Source organism: Rhinichthys klamathensis, unplaced genomic scaffold, assembly GCF_029890125.1.
Source record: "Rhinichthys klamathensis goyatoka isolate OS25496 unplaced genomic scaffold, OSU_Roscu_1.1 h1tg000068l_1, whole genome shotgun sequence".
In the NCBI taxonomy this organism is placed as follows: Eukaryota; Metazoa; Chordata; class Actinopteri; order Cypriniformes; family Leuciscidae; genus Rhinichthys; species Rhinichthys klamathensis.
The window spans coordinates 5,394,946-5,406,904 of record NW_026606611.1 but is presented as its reverse complement, the minus strand read 5'-3'; positions in this window follow the sequence as shown (position 1 = coordinate 5,406,904).

The following is an 11,959-nucleotide window of genomic DNA, read 5'->3' as shown; positions in this document are numbered from 1 at the left end:
GTAGGTCATTGTGTATCTCATGACATTTGTCTTAAAATTATGCATTTACACATTTTATAGCACATTAAGCTTAATTTAAGTAGCTAAAGTTCAGTAAGGGCTCGACCTTTCTTCATGAATATAAATGGTTTATGCTAGACAAGCTCTAGCTTGTATATTTATCTCCTTCCAATCTAGTTTTGATGCTCATGCAGTCAGAATTATGTGATATATAATCTCATTTGTGACATTTACCCAGCTTTATGGGTACTTGTGCAGGTTTAAAAGACCATAAAACTTGGATGAATGCAAGTTGAACTCGTTCACCCAGTTACCAGATGTTTACCTCAATTGCAGAAGAACCAGATGCCGTGCCTTGTCACTGTGATTGTGCAGCCACAGAGTAGTTTTTCAAAATGTGCATCCTTCCTTTCTTTAAGGCTTTGCTGAAGAGGCCAAATATTGTCCAGGAATTCGCTTTGACTCAGCTTTTGTTCTTTGTAGGGAGTAAAGAGGACTCGGGTAGAGCGTTTTAATGGCATCATGTCTGACCTGTTGAACAGGTCTGAAGGAGCTGGAGACACAGCCAGATCCAATGATACCGTGTATTAAGTTCAGGGAACTGACACAATCTGTCCTCCTATTGGCTGAATTACAACAGGGTATGAATACAGATGATCCTTCTTATATGCTGGAGCCTTTGCAATATGTCATTGATCGAATTCTACAAATAGAAATACTGTTGAATTGTGTATTTAAACCTTTTAATGCAAACGGGGAACCATTTATGAAGTTCTAAGCTTACACATTGTCTATGTTGAGACTTTATTTATTGAAACATTTCGAATGGTTTTAAGTTAATGCTTTTAGATTCTTTTAGTTTCTGTGCATCTTAATTTCTTGGTATTATAATTACTGCATCAGCTCAGAGTCTTTACATAATTGTTACAGATGTATTTTATGTTCTTAAAATATCTCTATAAAAATCCAGGTATTTTCATATCTATGCAACTATACGACAACATATTGTATTTTTGTGATCATGGTACAAATAAACCAAATGTTTAAAGATAACTGTTGTCTTTGTCTTGAGAAATCTCCTAAATTGGCTTTACTTTTATATTGCTTCACTGAATTAATATTTTATTCTGTGCTTTTAGTCTGTTTACAATTGTTTTCTTTTTAAAGTGAAATTGAAGAGTGAGGGGAAAAATCATTTGTTTACTTTGTGCTTTAACTCAAAGCTACCACCAGTGTGCAGCATTGTTCTGCCACAGATCATGTTATTATGCATGTAGTCTTTAAAGGGGTAGTTCACCTAAAAATGAAAATTCTGTCGTCATTTACTCACCCTCATGCTATTCCAACCTGAATGACTTTCTTTATTTTGTGGGAGGCGAAAGAAGATTTATTTTGCTTTTGATAATAAAGATATTTATTTATTATCGTTTGTGTCCTGCAGATAAAAAAGTAAGTCATAGGTTTGGATTGGAATGAGAGTGAGTAAATGAAGTCAAAATGTTTAATTTTGGGTGAACTATCTTTAACTTTGAAAATACTGACATATCAGTGCTGAGAAACCTCCAACCTCCAGATTTATGGATAACGCAGATGAAAATGTACTAAAATTCCAGTGTTTTATGTAGCTGCTGACAGGTTTTTTTTATTTTTTTTATGAGTGTTCTGAAAGTTTGGCGTGAGAACTATGGCAGCACAATCTGCAGTTTATGATGCCTTTAGATTCTATGGCCAGTTTGTCTCCTGTCAAAAATATTTTATATTGGTCTCATCTCAAAGGAAGCCAGAGAGAAAGGATGTCTCAAAGACATGGAGCATCTCAATGACATTAGCAGGTGTTAGGATGGCAAAGACAACAGCTGTCTATTCTTTCATCAGGATTTTGAAAAGGACGAGGCCTATGAATGCACACAACCTTTGTTAAAATGCAAAAAGGCACTAAAGACAAGCATTTTTTCATTGTAATTTAATTTGTAACATCATTATTTCGCAGTTTTGTAAATATTTTTGGCAACACTTACTATAAAGCATGCATACATAGGTGTAATTTGCAGGTGGTACAGGTAGTACATGTCCCCACCACTTTTTGCCAGTGTTGATATTGTCCCCACCATGTCACGGTACTAATTTACCGTGTACAGTAGTTGACTAGTATTACTTTAATTAGTTTATGTTAAATAAGAGGTGATCTACTGGGGCGGCAGTGGCTCAGTGGTTCATGTGGGTTGTCTACAAACCGGAAGGTTGGTGGTTCAATCCTCGGTTCCACCTGACCAAGTGTCGAGGTGTCCATGAGCAAGACACCTAACCCCAGCTGCTCCCGACGAGCTGGATGGCGCCTTGCATGGCTGCCGTCGCCCGTCGGTGTATGAATGAGTGTGTGAATGGGTGAATGTGAGGCAAATGTAAAGCGCTTTGGTGGCCATTGGGTCTGTGAAAGCGCTATATAAATGCAGTCCATTTACCATTTACCATCTGATGCTGAATTATTTTTTTTTTTTTTAAATAATGAGTGCTTGTGGTTTCCGCCTGTTATCAGTGGCGGTGGCTCGTGCACAGAAAGATGCTCTATTGCTAACCGATGCTTAGACATGACCAGTCTGAAGAGCATGTGGAAACACGACAATGAACTTGACATTGGCCGGCGACAGCTTATGACATACTACTGGTGCGACTTTGAGTATAAGAGGGCACCTGTAGAACACGTCATCGGCTTCTTGTCTGAAGGAGACACCCACAGGAATCCCTGAAGCATGGCAAGGGGACGCAGTGTCTCGTTCCCCTTCTCGGAACCATAGTTACATGCATAACCTGAGATGTTACCCTTTGAATGGGAACTCGCAGTGCGTCCCCTAGAGGACACTTTGTGGAACGAGTACCCACTCAGCCATGCTGAAGGGATGAGTGCCTTATTGGCTGAAATTAAGTGAAAGACTCTAGGGAGTCCCTATTCCTGAGGTACTCACCAGCGGCTGTCATGACTAATTCCATACGGCCAAAGCCAGAGCTGCATACCTTACCGGAGCAGACATGGCTTGCACCCTTCCTCGCTTCCCTGTAGGACTGAGTCAAAAAGAACTCAGCCCACAGGCAGAGCTCGAGGGCGTGGCATTCCCGAGAACACCTTTAAGGGTATGCCATAACTGAATGGAGTTTTGAGAGCCTCCTAAAAGCATTTCAGAGGAAAAGCCACTCTGTACTACTGCATAACAGTTTATAAGAAGTGGGAACGCGAGAAGCGATACTGCCCATCTTCCATGTAACCAATATACAATTCATTGTACTGTAAGGATCACAGCTGAAGAGGTGGGATGCGAGCCATGGGAATAGCCCACCCTCTTCATATAAATCTTACAGCCTTAAAGGAGTAGTTCACTTTTGAAAAAACTTTTGCTGATAATTTACTCACCCCCATGTCATCCAAGATGCCTATGTCTTTCTTTCCTCAGTCGAATAGAAATTACGGTTTTTTAAGAAAACATTCCAGGATTTTTCTCCATATAATGGACTTAAATGGGAACCATACGGTCCAAGGTCCAAAATACAGTTAATAACAGTTTCAGATGCAGCTTAAAATGTCTTTAAACGACACCAGACGATGAATACGGGTCTTATCATGCGAAACGATCGCTCATTTAAAAAATAAATAACAACGTTTAAGTTTTATAAGCTCACATGCTCGCCTTTCTCTGTTCTGTGTAACTCTCCTGTTCGAACTCGTTCATCAAAATGAACAAATCTTTTTCCGAGTCAATTCGTTCATTTCGGTCGTTAAATGAATCAAATGACTCGAAAAAAGATTTGTTCATTTTGATGAACGAGTTCGAACAGGAGAGTCACACAGAACAGAGAAAGGCGAGCATGTGAGCTTCTAAAACTTAAACGTTGTTATTTATTTTTTAAATGAGCGATCGTTTCGCATGATAAGACCCTTATTCATCGTCTGGTGTCGTTTAAAGACATTTTAAGCTGCATCTGAAACTGTTATTAACTGTATTTTGGACCTTGGACCGTATGGTTCCCATTTAAGTCCATTATATGGAGAAAAATCCTGGAATGTTTTCATCAAAAACCGTAATTTCTTTTCGACTGAGGAAAGAAAGACATAGGCATCTTGGATGAGTAAATTATCAGCAAAAGTTTTTTCAAAAGTGAACTACTCCTTTAAGCGCAACACAGAGAGCAGGCCACTCTGTACCATTGCGTAACAGATTATAAGAAGTGGGAACGTGAGAATCAACACTGCCCATCTTCCATATATTCATTATATACTGTCGTAAATCATCAGAGGCAGGGCTCTCCGCTGCTACTCTCCCCTTTTGACCAGGTCGCCAGTTGGGCCCAGTGACAGGTTCAGCTGGGGGGACAGAAAGACGCCTTCTGCGGTGTGTGGTGTAGCGCCCAAACACAGCTGACTGCGGCGGTGCCGAAAGTCCGGCAGACGAAACAGGGGCATCAAGGAGACAGGACCTGTCCGTCTCCTTTAACCCCGACAGGTTAAGTGCCTCTCCATGTCGACCATTGCAACAAGAGAGCGGCCGATGGCGGGCTGCCTGCTTCGTCGCACGGAGGGCAAGATCAGAAGAGTGGCGGAGCTCCTCGATTTCAGCAGGGGTCACGGCCCTCGCCACATCGGCGTCCTTCAGCAGGTCCGCCTGGTATGCCTGCGTTACCACTATGTTATGCAGGGTACTGTCGGGATTCCCAGCTGCCGCACATGCCTTGCCCACAAGCTTTGATGTTAATTAGCAGGGCAAGGTAGGAGCCTTTTATAAAGATGCAGAAGAAGACGAAAGGGATTCCTCCATCTGAGGCATCTTTGTGTACCCGCTGTCTTCCAACCCCTTCACATTATAGTTAGACTTGCTAGGGGGGAAGACATGGACAGAAAAGAGATTCCCCCATGACCTCAACAGCTCACTGTGAAGTCCTTCATCCAAGGACTTCACAGTGCTTGGGAAGAGCTCATCCAATCGATTGCTCAGAGTGCGTTCCTGCCTTTCTACCGACCAGTCCAAGCTCAACTTGGCGATGGCGCGGGTCATTCTGTCCAACAATTCCCCATACGCCGGTGACGAGGAGGCGGGTTGATATGTAGCGTCTTCCTCGACTCCTGTCACGTCTTGCTCCTCAGAGCTAGATCGGCCCGAGTAACATGCTCTCCGCCGGATCGGAAGAAACCATAGACTGGGCTTCCAGATTCAGCTCGAGAGCAACAGAACTGGTGATTGAGGATTGGGAAAGGGAAAGACCTGTCCCAAGCTCGTCAGCCAGAACCAACTGCTAACCCCACAAGTGTAGATGGCGCTCTGCCTCGGCAGCAGCGGGTCCTGCACCACGGGGCGCAGATGCTTGGCTCCCATTCCCTTAAACAGAGCCAAGCTGGAGCACTGTATGATTTTGGCCACGATTTGGCCATTTGAGACAAATTTTTTTGTGATTATATTTATCTTATTTGAAATAATAATAAAAAAATACAAAGCTAGAAAAACAGCAAAAAAAAATTCAAATAAAAACATAAGTACAGTAAATAATACTACAGGGAAATTAAAAAGGAACATACAAATAAACTGCAGCAGCAAATTATCACATAGATTAACTTATATTCAATTTAAAATAATTGTTTTAAAGCTTGGGCTATTTTACTCCCTCTGTGACAAATTTTGAGAATCCTAAAAGATTTCTCTGACCAGGAGCCAAAATGTGAAGTCTTTGATTGCTAGTTTGACATATTAGTGAGACAACAAGAAATCACCCCTTGCTTCAAGAAAGGCCATGATGAAAATTAACCCTAGAGATTGTTTTTGTTTTTGCAAACCACCATTTCTATCCCGCATGTAAATGCGGCTCACAGTCACTGAAAGTGACATGGATTGATGATGTACAGTAAAACGTCAGATGAGTCTTCTTGTGTGCATCTGTTTTTAAAGCGTCTTGACTGGCGTACAGTCTGACATTAATGACAACTGAGATCTTACAGTGTGGCATGGCTTACAGCGAAGATCATGTTCGTACATTCTGACAAGCAACAGTCGTAAAGGACTATTATAAATCGCACAGTGTGCCCCCGGCTTAAAATATACACAATCTCTTTATAAATTCATATACATTTTTTGTTACGCTATTTTTGATATTATGAATCAACAACAATGTATTAAGCAGCATTATAAATACCTTTATGCTTCATAAAAAGTGTCACCAATAATAAGAATGACAATAGCTATCATACAAAAAATTAGAGAGTTATAAAATTTGTAGTTTTTATGTCCACAATCACTAAAATGACATTGAAAAATGAGTAGAGGCCTTATTGCTGTAATCAACAGTGTGTTCCTAAAGAACTGTCTCTGTATCGATTGGACTCTCATTTAATGTGCATCTCATCGCTTTAATGAAGTGTAATTGTGCTGTTAATTATCAGTCATCGGTTCAGCAGCCTAAATCTCCCACCTCAGGGCATAAGTGAAAGCATCTGCCATCTCCATTTGAGCTCATTTCACATTTATTCATATGAAAGCTCTTCCCTGTGCCTCATTTCCTCAAATCAATAAGAAACGGTCTTTAAATGCTACGTAAGCTACATGAAAGGTAAAGGGAAAAGATTCATTTTGTTCCAGTAGTTCTAAACTCGGTATACAACAGTTCTTGGAATAAATGTAAAGATTTACTTTTGGGATTGTATGCATTGCTGGTGTAAATACATTTGCATAGACTTAAAGCTCTGAAGCAGGTTGTTGAGATAAGCTAACTTTATTGGCATCTCTATTCATATCCTGCTGAATGCTGAATCTAAAATATACCTTGGAAGAACACCGTCTGCTTTAGACTCTTTGTATCGTGGCTTTATAGCAGGACCATCATTTGTTTTCTTAAGAGAGTTTTTCTTCAAAATGCAAGTGCATAATTTTCTAATTAAAAAAAAAAAAAATTACTTTATGCAAAAATTGTCAACAGGGCTCCTTGTGACAAATGCTGCTCAGTATATCGCAGTGATGAGTCAGACTGTGTGCTGGTCTGCTGGGTCACCTTTTGAACTTTGTAACTTAAAAAAAATGAGTATGCCTGTGTTGCAATTTGAGGAAGTATTTCTATAAAAGGATACGTCAGACTTTCATGCTCAGCTCAAACTCAGCCACTGCCAAACTAGATGGAAATGGAAATTCATGTTAATTAATGTTGTTAACCAATGTAAACAAATTAAACCTTGTAAAGTGTTTGCCACTTCCTGGAGGATGATGACATTAAAGGGGTCATGGACTGATAAATCAAATTTACCTTGAGCTTTTGACATATAAGGGGTCATCATCATGTAAGAATATCCTGTAAATTTCAGAACTGAAAACGTCCTTGTTAGTCCAAAAACAGATTTTATTCTAACCAAGCCCAACGAACGACTCATTGTGGAATGTGCCTAAATTATGACAATTTTTGATGTAAAAATCAACATTACAAGTTCACCCCAGGAAACATTATAAAACAACAAAACAATGCAGTTCATGACCCCTTAAGGACTTATTGTTAGTTAAATAGTTATAAATAAATAAAAAATTTAACAATAAAAATGTTTTTTTTTAAACATTTAAATTAGAGAAAAAATATATGAAATATATGGTATATATAAATATATACGGTAATCATACATAATATGATACCTTTAAATAATTTATCAGGTATATTAATATAATAGGAACATGTATTGTGCAGCATAGAAGGACTGAACGTGCTGCAGTGGCACAGAGCAGAGACCCAGTGTGACCTCTGTTCAATTGGCACAGAGGTCAATAATCCGGCCTGTTCCCGCTAGAGCAATTTAAGCCATTGACTGTTCAGAGGGTCTGGCTGGAGGTCAGGGTGAGCTCATGATGGCAGATGCCAGGTGACCACCCCTCTGCCAATTATTCTGTTTATCTCAACATTGAGGGCCAGAGGATGAAGTTTTGTTTGGCCAGTGCATGGCCAGCTCTCCCATCTTCCCATTGGGATCTCCCGCCGTCTGTCTGTGTCAGGAACAGTTCAATATGGGCAAATCCGAGTTCCCATTCTGTCCCCTTGTCTCTCTCCCTCTCTGAAGAAGGCCGTGGCCAGCAGCAGTAGAGGACTCGCACCGGGAGTCTCATGTGACCGCTGAGATCTCCAGCTGGCATGCTCCTGGCACTGGCTTGAGCGCAACAGCTGCTGATAGTGAGAGAAATTATATAAAGGAAACTGTTGAAAAAGTGATTTAGAGTCTTTCTTAATTGTGAATATACTACATAATATTCTATTTATAATAAATTGTTAATATTCCTGCAATTGTATCATAATTGTTTTCTTGTCAAAAGCAATTTGAATCTTCCAGTTTTTCATCTTGTTTACTTGACACATATGATGGGTAAATATTTTATCCACAATGGAGAAAAATGCAGAACTTTTGCGGTGATGCAGAAATGCAGTGTTTCTTTTTGGAGTTTTAAATATTCCAAGAAACAATAGAAAGGCTGAAGCAGTATTTTATGCTCTGCTCCTTGCCTTTTAGTTTGTTTTTACGTTTTTTATTTATTTTGCGTCATAAAAGATTTTTCAGTTTAGTTTAACTGTTTTTGTTTTGTTTTTAGCTTAGTTTTACTGTTTTTGTTCTGTTTTTAAGTTTTATTTGACTGTTTTTGTTATTTTTAGTTTAGTTTTACTGTTTTTGTTATTTTTTAGTTAAGTTTTACTGTCTTTGTTATTTTTTTTGTTTCGTTTTACTGTTTTTGTTCGGTTTTACTGTTTTTTATTTTGTTTGTTTTTGTTCTGTTTTAGTTTTACTGTTTTTGTTCTTTTTTAGTTTATTTTTATTGTTGTTGTTCTGTTTTTAGTTTAGTTTTAAAAAAATTCTGTTTTTAAGTTTAATTTGAATGTTTTTGTTCTTTTTAGTTTCGTTTAACTGTTTTTTTTAAGTTTAGTTTTACTGTTTTTGTTCTGTTTTACTGTTTTGATTTACTGTTTTTTTTTTACTGTTTTTGTTCTAATTTTAAGTTTAATTTGACTGTTTTTGTTATTTTTAGTTTAGTTTAGTTTTACTGTTTTTGTTATTTTTTAGTTAAGTTTTACTGTCTTTGTTATTTTTTTAGTTTAGTTTTACTGTTTTTGTTCGGTTTGACTGTTTTTTTATATTTTTTATTTTTTTCTGTTTTAGTTTTACTGTTTTTGTTCTTTTTTAGTTTATTTTTATTGTTTTTGTTCTGTTTTTAGTTTCGTTTTACTGTTTTTTTAAGTTTAGTTTTACTGTTTTTGTTCTGTTTTACTGTTTTGATTTACTGTTTTTGTTTTACTGTTTTTGTTTTACTGTTTTTGTTCTGTTTTTAAGTTTAATTTGACTGTTTTTGTTATTTTTAGTTTAGTTTAGTTTTACTGTTTTTGTTATTTTTAGTTAAGTTTTACTGTCTTTATTTTTTTTAGTTTAATTTTACTGTTTTTGTTTGGTTTTACTGTTTTTTTATTTTGTTTGTTTTTGTTCTGTTTTAGTTTTACAATTTTTTCTGTTTTTAAGTTTAATTTGAATGTTTTTGTTCTTTTTAGTTTCGTTTTACTGTTTTTTTTAGTTTAGTATTACTGTTTTTGTTCTGTTTTACTGTTTTGATTTACTGTTTTTGTTTTACTGTTTTCGTTCTAATTTTAAGTTTAATTTGACTGTTTTTGATATTTTTAGTTTAGTTTAGTTTTACTGTTTTTGTTATTTTTTAGTTAAGTTTTACTGTCTTTGTTATTTTTTTAGTTTAGTTTTACTGTTTTTGTTCGGTTTTACTGTTTTTTATTTTGTTTGTTTTTGTTCTGTTTTAGTTTTACTGTTTTTGTTCTTTTTTAGTTTATTTTTATTGTTTTTGTTCTGTTTTTAGTTTCGTTTTACTGTTTTTTTATTAAGTTTAGTTTTACTGTTTTTGTTCTGTTTTACTGTTTTGATTAACTGTTTTTGTTTTACTGTTTTTGTTCTGTTTTTAAGTTTAATTTGACTGTTTTTGTTATTTTTAGTTTAGTTTAGTTTTACTGTTTTTGATATTTTTTAGTTAAGTTTTACTGTCTTTGTTACTTTTTTAGTTTAGTTTTACTGTTTTTGTTCTGTTTTACTGTTTTTTTATTTTGTTTGTTTTTGTTCTGTTTTAGTTTTACTGTTTTTGTTATTTTTTAGTTTATTTTTATTGTTTTTGTTCTGTTTTCAGTTTAGTTTTACATTTTTTTCTGTTTTTAAGTTTAATTTGAATGTTTTTGTTCTTTTTAGTTCTGTTTTACTGTTTTTTCTCTGTTTTCAGTTTTTTTCTGTTTTACTGATTTTGATAAAGGGCAACAGTTAATCTCATATCAGGATGAGAGATTGATTTTATTAGAGTGGTTGTGATCCAGCAGCTTTCCACGTCAACATGTCTTCCTGGAAAAGTAATTCACGCATATCCGTGCAGGCTAAGTTTTGGCAAGAATGTGGTCATTGGCTGAAGAAGTCTTGATGTTTAAGCTATTATCAGCTGGGTGAAGATGTTGTTGAGCTCTGGGATTTAGAGCAGCTGTTAAACAGATTATCATCATCAAGTTTATTGGCATTTACTGGTATGGTCCATGTTCCAGTAATGGAAATTTGGATGACCACTCTGGGATAACACATCCTAACATGTTTTGCCCTCCTGAAATTCTCCAAGGCATCTGGTCTTGACTTTTACGTAAAGATTGTTCGGTAAAAGACAGTTGACATTCTTCATGAAATCAAAAGTCCATGTCTGTTAGCTTCTGTTAATCATGATAACCATTCTGTTAACTGCTGATCATATACATTTGATTGGCAGAGAGTGATAATATACAGACAAAAATAATGGATAACGATGGATTTTGAATACAACAAATGCAAAATAAATGTTGCATAAAAGTGAATGGGCATATGCCTCGGTAAGCTTAATCTACAGTATCTAAAAATATATCTATGCTCCTGTTCACAGTGCATAGATTTGTCAACTGTAAGTGGATCTTAGTCTTAACAAAGAGAAAGTGACAAACTATGGCACACTTAATTGGCTGAATTGACTGATCCCTGGTACAAGTTACAGTCACTCACTTATGTTGTTGTATGACTCACTGTCACTGTCCATTAGACTGCAACAGCTCAGATGTAAAACATCATTATTCAATCTTATGAAGCCTCTCCCTGGCTCATAAAAATCACATCCTGTGAAATGAATCCATAACCTTAACCGGTGGTCTGAGCTGTCAGATTGTAGGCTCTCTTTACACACGTCAAAGCAGCCAGAAGCCTCTGGCTTTGATCCCTACAACGACAAACATGCTTTCTGCTTCCAAAAATGAAGATGACATGGAACAAATGGGATGACAAATCTCACATTCCATCTCCTCAATAAGGCCGATTTGATCCGGACAGCAGATCTGTCACAGCACTTTTGGTGTAACACTGATTTGAAGTGAGGGCATGCAACATCTGCACTTCGCACCAACATATTAATTATGAGGAAATCACAGTAATAATGGCTCTCGCAGATAGGTATAAGTCGATGTAGTGTGAATAAAAAACGTCTCGGTTACAGATGTAACCCTCGTTCCTAAGTAGGGAACGGAGACGTTCCGTCGAATGACGACGAATGGGGTTTCGCTTAGAAAGCCAATCGACTTCGAGTACTACAAAACGAGCCAATGGCAAAGAAATGCCATGGGTCTGCGGAATTTGCATAGCGTAACTCCGCCTCACCTCGTTAAGGAGAACGCTGGCAGCAAATAGACATGTTTCTTCGCTGAGGAGCCAAGACTGAGCTCAGGCGATCCCCGCGGTACAGCGGAAAGTGGCAGGAAGATGGAACGTCTCCATTCCCTACTCAGGGAACGAGGGTTACATCCGTAACCGAGACGTTCCCTTTCGTTGTCACTCCGAGTTCCGTCGGATGACGACGAATGGGGATACCAGTCTAATCACGCCACCTTCTCAGCTGTCTTCCAGTGCCCTGCGTAA